Source organism: Frankliniella occidentalis, unplaced genomic scaffold (assembly GCF_000697945.3).
Source record: "Frankliniella occidentalis isolate FOCC.00 unplaced genomic scaffold, Focc_3.1 Scaffold44, whole genome shotgun sequence".
Lineage (NCBI taxonomy): Eukaryota > Metazoa > Arthropoda > Insecta > Thysanoptera > Thripidae > Frankliniella > Frankliniella occidentalis.
This window is the reverse complement of record NW_026267174.1, coordinates 172669-181784: the sequence shown is the minus strand read 5'-3', so window position 1 is coordinate 181784 and position 9116 is coordinate 172669. Positions and strand designations below refer to the sequence as shown.

General features: G+C 47.2%; 1 protein-coding gene and 1 long non-coding RNA gene across 7 annotated transcripts in view; both read left to right on the top strand.

The window, feature by feature from the left end:
- Window positions 1–9116, top strand: part of LOC113206068 (regulator of G-protein signaling 7) — a 67943-nt gene that overhangs the window by 57024 nt on the left and 1803 nt on the right. The gene's annotated exons all lie outside the window — the stretch shown is intronic.
- LOC127749298 (uncharacterized) lies at window positions 7–5346 on the top strand. The gene is made up of 2 exons (XR_008011064.1): window positions 7–366; window positions 465–5346. It is a non-coding gene; the product is annotated as an uncharacterized LOC127749298 (long non-coding RNA).

The window sequence follows — 9116 nt, the reverse complement described above, 5'->3', positions numbered from 1 at the left end:
GGAGACGGAGTCGCCCGTGCCGCCTGCCGACGGCCAGGATGCCGGCCTGGTCGCACCGCTCGCCCAGCAAGAGGACGAGGGCACGGCGCCGCCCTCCCCGTCGGCGGGGCCCTCGTCGGTGGTGGTGCCCTCCGCGGCGCCCTCCGCGGTGCCTTCCGTGGCCCCCACCCCGGCGGGGCCCTCCACCTCGGCCGCCTCAGAGCCTCCCGGGGGCACCCCAGGGCCCTCCAGCACCACGACGCCCACCACGGTGGTAAAGCCGCTGCCGCCTCCGCTCGCAGCCACCAAGAGCGAGGAGAGGGCCTCTGTTGAGCGAGGCTCCTCGCAGGAAGGCAAGGTCAACGAGATCTGTCCCTGGGAGGATCAGTAAGTTGAGTTGGTTCCGTTTGGCATGCCTTTGGCGCCTTTGGCATTTGCACGGTAAACACTGTGGTGGCTAACGTTGCGTATTGTTTCCGTTGCAGAGAGGACTGCAAGGTGGACGAGCCGTTTACTAAGAAATACTCCCATTTTGGATACTTGTAACACATTTGGCCTTTAAAGTTATTGATTCTTTTATATGTAAGTTGGACTTATGTACCTTTTTAAATGTTTCAAAGGATTGGTTGTGAAAGTTATTTACGTACACAATGCTGTGAACAATCAAGTAACACAGAGCCGTTCTGTGAGAGCAAGAGAATGTTACCCCGTTATCACGGAGTTAACGTGGTCACCATCTTAAAGCGTTTTTGTGCAGTTTTAAAGGAGTTTTTCTAAAGAATTTTGTTTGCCAATGGTTAACGAGTTAAAGGAGAGTTCATAGACATATGTGGAAGAAAAGCGGGTTGGCGTTTCGCTTTTGGCTTCGTATCTAACCTGAAGACAGTGGTTGAGAAAGTAGATTGAAAATTCAGCGCTGATGGAGTCTTTTTAGAAGCACGATGACTGCTAATGGAGGCAACACTTAACCACATCGGTGACTTGCTTGACGTCCGATAAAACTTCCCCTCTCATTCCTAGGGACTATGCTGGTTTGTCCGAGGAGTATTTCGTCTCACATCAAATTTTGCAAATGTGTCGTTTCTGTTTCGCTCAATGTCCCCTCACCGTTCCCTCAAAGCTAGGCCAGCAGTGAAGCTGTGGAGCCGCGGAGCTCGGCGGCCGGAGCGCGCTTTGCCAGGGCGCCGACAAACCTGAGCCCTTGCTCGGCATGCCCTCACGAAGCGGGGCGATGGCCGCCGGGCGGCTCCTCGGGAGACCTGCTTCGCTGCTCGCCAGCTGACAGCAATAAGGCAGCCGTTCCTTTATCGTATTACTACTGTTATCGTTACTAACATTAATATCGTCGTTATTTACTTACTATAACTTTGGGAAGAAGCTAGGGTGGCTTTGCGCGTGAGCACAGTTATTATTACCTCTGTATAGTTCGCACGTTTTGAAGTATTTATATGAGTGTATTCTAGCGGTAGCCGCGTGTGTTGTTTCGTAGGTGCAAGTTACGCACGTATGTCCTCTGGTTGTCACTTTTATTCATTCATTGTTTTCCCCCGTAACCAATGGGCGAGGGTGGCGTCCACAGCGCCCTCTTGTGAACGACGTGCAACCCCCTCACACGGGTCGATTGCCGTTTCCTATCTCGTCCGCGCTGCTTCTCGATCTGTGCCACGCTGGCGTTCGTGCGCGGCGCCAGAACATAAGTCGAACGGAGAAGACAACGCGGAGACGACGACCTGCTCAAGTCGTATGTGGAGGGCAGGTTGACTCTGTCAACGAGAAACGCGACGTCCATTAGTCGGGCTTTGACCGCGTGAATCTTACTTGGAGTAGAAGTCTTGGCAAGGTTCTGTTAGGATTTGATACCTCTCTCTTATAATAAAATTGACAAGTAGCTCTATATTATTTCCTACAAACTTCATGTTTGTCTTTAGTATAGATAACTTTATTCGTTATTTCGCTTTCTTATCGACCTTATGAATATTAATAACACAATACCATTCTACATTTATCATTATACCATGTGTGTAATATTAATGCATATATTAACCCATCTTATCTAGTTTGTAAGAAAATTTTCTTCTGGAATGTCTGCCTTACTGCGATTGCAATTTATATCACTTCGGATTCCCTCTGTGGAACTGTCAATAGTCGCCCTACGAGTCTATTTTTAAGCAATTAAGCAGTCATCGCGCTGAAAGTTGAAAATGCACAAGTAATGAACTCTCTACAGACAATATTCCATGCGAGGTTCTTTTAATTCTGTGTTTAACTGTCAAAATCTTAGAAAGCATTTTCTTTGTAAACTTACAAGGAGTCTGATTTCTTTGTATGACAAAGCAATGCTTTGTATTGCGAAGTACCAGTATTTTTCTTCCAAAGAAATATGTTTCGTATTACAAATCAGTGCTTTGCAAGCTACGAAGCCGGTCCTTTGTAACACAGTGCATCTGTTTCTTTGTAGCTTACAAAGAAAATCCTTTGTAATTCAAAGCAATGCTTTATAGATTTTTTACAGTAAATGCCTCATTGCACTCAAAATGAAACTGCATCAAACCGTGAACCTTGATGTGACTTCATGGCTATCACGTTAACGCTCTTCTACATAAAAGCAAACTTTTTTTTGGCTGAATCAGAATCGACAACGATGAAATGTGTGCCCTTTTTAATAAAGTCCCGGCTCACAACGTCATTATGGAATGTGTGAAGATATGAAACTGCCGTCCTGGCTGTTTTCGTCAAGAACTGTGTTACTTGAGACGGGAGCCACAAACTTGTGAATTCTTTTGTTTTTAAATGAAATCTCATCGGTGCTTTTGACTTGTAAGTATAGCGTGATATAGAACAAAAAGCATCAGTGAAGACAAGCTGCGCATGTCGTAGTGCACTCACGTAAATCATTAGATTCCAAACTAGTTTCCTAAATTATTGACGTGCACACTGTCATTGCTGGAGTCAGTAGAGATATACGGGTAATAATTCTCTAGGAGAACAAGGTATAACATTTTCGGTGGTCGTAGTAGGCACGGAAGAATGTAACGGAACTTGCGGTGGAACCAGGGCTATGAATAATTTGCATGTTTTACAACTTCACTTTGTCAGCCTGATTCTGAATGAAAATTCGTTCACGTTCTGGAGGGTTGTCACTCACTTGCCAAATGTGACTTGCGATTGTGTAAGAGCGGTGCGATCTAGAGAAGGAGACCAGCGCCTGCCGGGCTCCGGGTAGGGAACCCATTCGACAGTGCTGCAGAGTGGGACAGGTCAGTTCAGCGGCACAGTGAGTGTGTGGGAGGAAGATGTAGCACCTGACGAATGGTCTCTGTGTGTTCATATGTTTGGTTGTGGAGGTTTGTGTGGTATTTTGGTGCTTCAATACATCCTATGCACGGGGAGGGCGGTGACAATATTTAATTTAAACTAGGAAATTTTTTTAAAGTGTTGCAAGTATTTAAGTTCTTTTTGACAAAACGTGTTATAGTTAATTTTTGACACTTGGCAGTCGCGTGAAGCCGCATGTAAGTCCAAGTGGATTGGTGCTATGGCAGAACCTTGGTGAGTGAGCAGCCGAGTGGGGTCGGACTGTCCACCGTGGACAGAACTGCTCCATGGACCCGTGCTCCAGTTGCCAATGGTTTTCCGCCAGACTTAGGAGCATATCATTGAAATAAATTCTGTTGTTGTCTTGGCTGCTAATAGGTATCGATGTGCTGATCTAGTTGAAACGTTTTAAGGGTGTGGTCACTGGTTGAGAATGATTTTAATGTAAACATATATTTGCTTCGCCATGTTTCCGTTTTTCATCCATAAAAAATACTGTACTAGATTTTAAGGATCGTCATCACTTTTTAAATGCACAAATACTTGAACAACTTCTTATTACATTTTGATATTATTTTTCGCGTAGCCAAGTGCCTTTGTGTGATACGTGTGGAGAGAGGCATCGACGTGCTCCAAATTACTTTATTTTCCGGTGATTGTTAAGCATCAAATAGTGGCAGAAATACTTTGCTCGCGATCATGCCATGTCATGCACGGCAATCTTTAATTTTACACGTTTGCTCGACATCAAAGTCATTGATCTCATTGTATTAATCGGAAGATCAACAACAGCTCTGTAGAGTTAGACCAAAGCCCATACTTTGTTTAGGCAGCCACCGTGAAGGGAGTTTGTACCATAGGTGACCTAGTTAATGGTGTAAATATGTATGTTGATCGAAGTGAAGGGCAAGTAAAGTGATTTGAATGACCTTTCGCCGCGTCTCGGAAGATAGCGCAGCTTCGGGTAGTTGGGGCATTATACTTTTTATATTGTTGTATCATATAGTTGTTCTTTGTCGCGATGCGTAACTAATTTATTTTGTAAGATGGCCTACATGTATTGTGTTTGTACTTCGGTTTGTGACGACTTAAAGCTAATGAACCAAATGTAATTGTTGATATTGCCATTTTAGATTATTGTTCGTTTATTAATTTTCGAAGGAGGACTTCACTTTGTGTGAAAATGTAATGATCGTTATATAGACAAATAAGTGTGATTCATGTTACGATGACTGGCCTATTGCCTATATTGTTGTTCAATCTTATTTTTGAAGAGATAAAAGTTACCATTTACAGGTATCTTTACAGTAATCTTGTCCGTTACTACGTCTCGTATATTCAAGATTTTTGTGAATCAAAGGCGGGTTTGAAATTTTTTTAGGGCATTGGCTGGTTGCTGATTTGAACAAATGTTACTAACGCTTTGTCAGAGGGCCTCATTAGTGGACAGTTGGTCTAATTTGTAATCATCTATAGGCATGTCAGGAAGAGAACATTTTGAAAAAGTTTTGAGGACGATCTTACAAATATGGTTGATAAGCTTTTAATTATTTTACATTGTAACATGATATCGCAGGAACAGATGACCTGCCATCATCGGACATTCGCAGCGCGGCCTCTTATCACTCCAACGGTTACTGACTCCATTAAAGGCTTTTTTGTGAGGCAAGTTACAAATAAATACTGAAGTTGTTATTTTTATTTTGTTTGTATGAATGTATGTATGAAATTAAAAAATCACAAACAGTGGGTTAGTAACTGGAGTGATATTAGGATGAAGTGAAAGGGGTCGAATTGTAGAGCTATAATCGGCCATGATACCGTCTAATGACTAAATGACTAGAAACTAGTTTTAAGTGTCGCCGGGAGTTTGTTCAGCCGAAAAGCATTTGTTTAGTGATAGATGTGCTCTGAAAATAAAATTTCTTTTTCTCAATGTATTTTACAATAGTTAATCTTGCAAAAATAATGGTATTGTTTGTAGTATTTCAAGGTGGAATATAGGCAACCTTAGTCTTTTAAATATATTAAATACTGTTAGCTACAAGGCAATTCATTTATTGTCATTCGAACCCTATGTCCTCTCTGGCTCATGTGCACTGTTGCACTGGTAGTGGTCGATTTTCAGACACTGTTGTCTGCAAAGGATACGGAAGCTTCGAAGCACTACAAAAGCATGGATGCAGCCTACGAGGAATACACACTGAAATCTTACACTGCAAGAAATTTTCAGGGCAAAATTGCGCAAGTAAATAAGTATAAACGCCACTTTTGACGACCAGGTAGCAAATCCATCAAAACTGCATCATGGCTGCATTATACCAGGTGGCTGATTCACGCCGCGCACTTTGGTAGTGCTGTACCGGATACACGCGTGCGGGCGGATTGCCTACTCGCATCGGGCCATAAGGAGCCGTGGGCAGCGAGCAGGCAAACCCGCCCGAAAAGTGCCCGGCGCGAATCAGCCACCCAGTATGTTCAATCTAAAATGTGCCTAAAATGCGCATCCCGCCAGAGCCCCTGCCTTGCACAGGGTGGTCCGCCGGCCACGCTCGGCTGCTCGGCGGGTTGGCCGATCCCACCCGCTGCAGGCGCTAGCAGCACCCGGCCACTAGCTGCGACACATGCACGCAAGTGTCCCTCATGTTCTGCGGGCGATGATATCTACCGCCTACTTCTGACACCCTACTCTTCTGACTGTTTGGTTTTGGTAGGGGATCCTTGGCTGCTATACACACGGATCATCTACGATTCTACCGCGCGACTTACACCAAGTCATCATCAGTACTGATGAACCAACTGAGCATCTGCTCAACACTTGTTGGAGTGCAACTCTTCTGTTGAACACTTACAAGTGCACAACTACCGAGTTGCACACTTGCAAGTGGAGTACTACTGAGTCAAACACTTGCAAGTTTTAAACTTGCTGTTGCACACTTGGTTTACCAGTGTGGAAAAGTTTGAAGTGCTATAGAAAACTCGAAGTTGTATCACTTTTTAAACGTTGTGGTCATTTGCACCAACCATCTATCGTACCAGGTGGCTGACTCACTCACGCGCACTTTCGGTTACGGTTACGGTACTGTACCGCTTGCACGGGGGCGGTGGTCGAGCTTGCCTATCTTCGCTGCCCACGGCTCCTTATTACGGCCCCGTGCGAGTAGGCGACCCACGCACAGTCGTAGGTAAACTGTGCGACCGCATGAATTTTCCTACTCTGGAAACGCAAGTGCGTACATGTATGCGTTATTTGCTGAATACCTACATGTATGCAGCAAATAGTGTGTACATGACCATGTATGCAGCAAATACTGAATACATGGCCATGTACACACGTAGAGCTCTATGCCAAAAGCTATGTGCCGATGTGTGTACCTGGCCATGTATGCAGTATTTGCTGCATACATGGTCATGTACACACTATTTGCTGCATACATAATCATGTATGCAGTATTTTCTGCATACATGTAGGTATTCAGTAAATAACGCATACATGTACACACTTGGGTTTCTAGAGTAGTGCTTCAAACGTTAATGTGTGTCGCGCGGCCGAAACACAGACGCGTCGTTTCCAGCAGCCTCCCGCGGCAACCGAATCTTTCTCCTTTCCGCCTTACAAGCTGCTCCCAACAGCCTTCGCGCGCCCGAGCCTTCCTCACAGAGATACGCCGTTTGCGGGGAAATTTATTTTATGAAAAATAGTTCAGAAAGTCCAACTATATATTACAAACAAGAAAGTTTATTTAGGTTTAGCAGTTGATTTATGAGCAAGAACAATTACATTTTTGTAAAGGCAGCCAAGTAATAGCGACCAAGTGGGTTCACGCGCGAAGGGTTCCTCCCTCCAAAGGGGTTAGCTACACCAAAAAAAAAAGTGTTCTCAATTCAAGATCATCCCGAAAACTTTAAGGCAAATGTTGTTATTTTAACCCCTATTTACACTTAAATCAAGTAAACAGGGATTAAAATAATCCCTATTTGCCTTAAATCTCTTAATATTTTGGGGATGTTCTTGAATTGAGAACACATTTTTTTGGGTGTATATCAGTCTGACAGCTCTGGTCGCCATGTGCGCCGCTACAAGTCGTCCTCCTCCACATCGTCGCACTCCCAGCACAGTACCTCGGTGCCGCCCAGCACTCGCCGCACCGCGTCGCGCTGATGGTTGCAGTTGTCGTGGTTGTAGCCCCACCGCCGCAGCACGAGCCTCCTCAGGCGCAGGCCGCACCGCTCCAGCAGCGTGTCCAGGTCGCTGCAGCTCCAGGGCCACTTGCACTGCCCGCCCGCGCCCACGTGTAGCCACAGCTCGTCCAGCTGGTCCCCGTAGGCCCTCAGGAGGCGCTGCAGGTTGGCGCGCGAGAGGTCAATCGCCCTGAGCGACTGCAGGCCGCGGCTCGCCCGCGGGAGAGCGGGTGGCTGGGCGTCCAGGTCCATGTGGTCGCCCGACACCTTCAGCCTCCTCAGCCGCGGCATGGCCAGCACCGCGCGCAGGTGAGCCTCGCCCGGGCAGCGCAGGCTGAGCTGCTTCACCGTGGGGGCGGCGCACTCCAGCAGCTTGAGGCTCCACGCCGGGTCGGTGTGGCACCACACATGGACCAGCTGATCCACCTGCAACAGAGCAGACCAGTCAGAGAGACAAATCCAAAGGATGGCGAAATGCAGTAGGTAGCGCACTGAGAAAAAAAAATCTGTCTCAGCACTATACGTTTAGTCCCCAGATCGACGTTTTTTCGTTGCACTATACGTCTAGCGCTGGGAGCTAAACGTAGCATCTCAGGCAAAGAAAATTTAGAGCACAGCACTAAAACTCAATGACAGGTCACTATCTCATTTTGAGCTGGGACATATGAGTCGGGAGCATTAGACGTACGTTTAGTGCCCGGACAGAAATATTTTTCTCAGTGCGGGGGAATTGTGGGGGGAGCTGCCACTCCCTCTCCCACGCCTGCCGCCAGTGTAAAGGCAGCCCAACGTACGGTATGTCCAGGTCATATCTTACACTGAAAACCCAAGTGGGTGAATGTCGCACAATTGCACGTGTGTGAACACCCGTTCGTACACTTACGGGGGTAAACGTGTGAATTTTCTAGGAAAAGTGTACGAATAAACATTCACACACCTGCAAGTGTGCGACATTCACACACTTGCGTTTCCAGTGTACCGTGAATAACCGGTATGTAATAGCCACCTGCTACTATCCTCACGTATTTTAAAAAATTGTAGGCGGACTCACCCCTCGCACGTTCTGCAGAATACGATCGCGCTCCACTTTTGGTGGCTTGTCACCGAAAACAGCGGAAGTTTGCGCATCACTGGTGATCTCGCCCGCGTCTATTTCTCGCAGGGCGACGCTCTCCGCCGCACTTGCACCAGCGGGTGGCAAGTTAAGGGTTGCAGGTGTAGAATGCGATGCCTGCTCGACTCGAGGTGGGCGTCGTGGTGGAGGAGCCTGTCCCTGCTCGGAGAGAGCCGCCCTCGCCGCGGCCACGAGCAACAGGGCCTTGATGAGCGGGTCCCCGTTGTTCTCCAGGGTGCCCGTCAGCGCTCGCCCCCCGCCCTGCAAGGTCAGGTGCCACGTCTCGACGGTCAGCAGGGCGACGGCCTTCAGGGCCTCCTCGTCCTGGCACTGGTGCTGGAGGTCGCCGAGCTGGACAGCGGCGCGCAGCAGCGTCCCCTCCGGCAGCTGCTGCCCCAGGGCGGCCTTGGCGCCGAGGACCGGATGCCCGTTAGGGTGAGTCTTCGATGCACTTTTTTCGATCACGAATTTTTAATAGTGCGGTCTGGTTGCCTTTTTAGATGACATTCTCAAAAATATTTTTTTA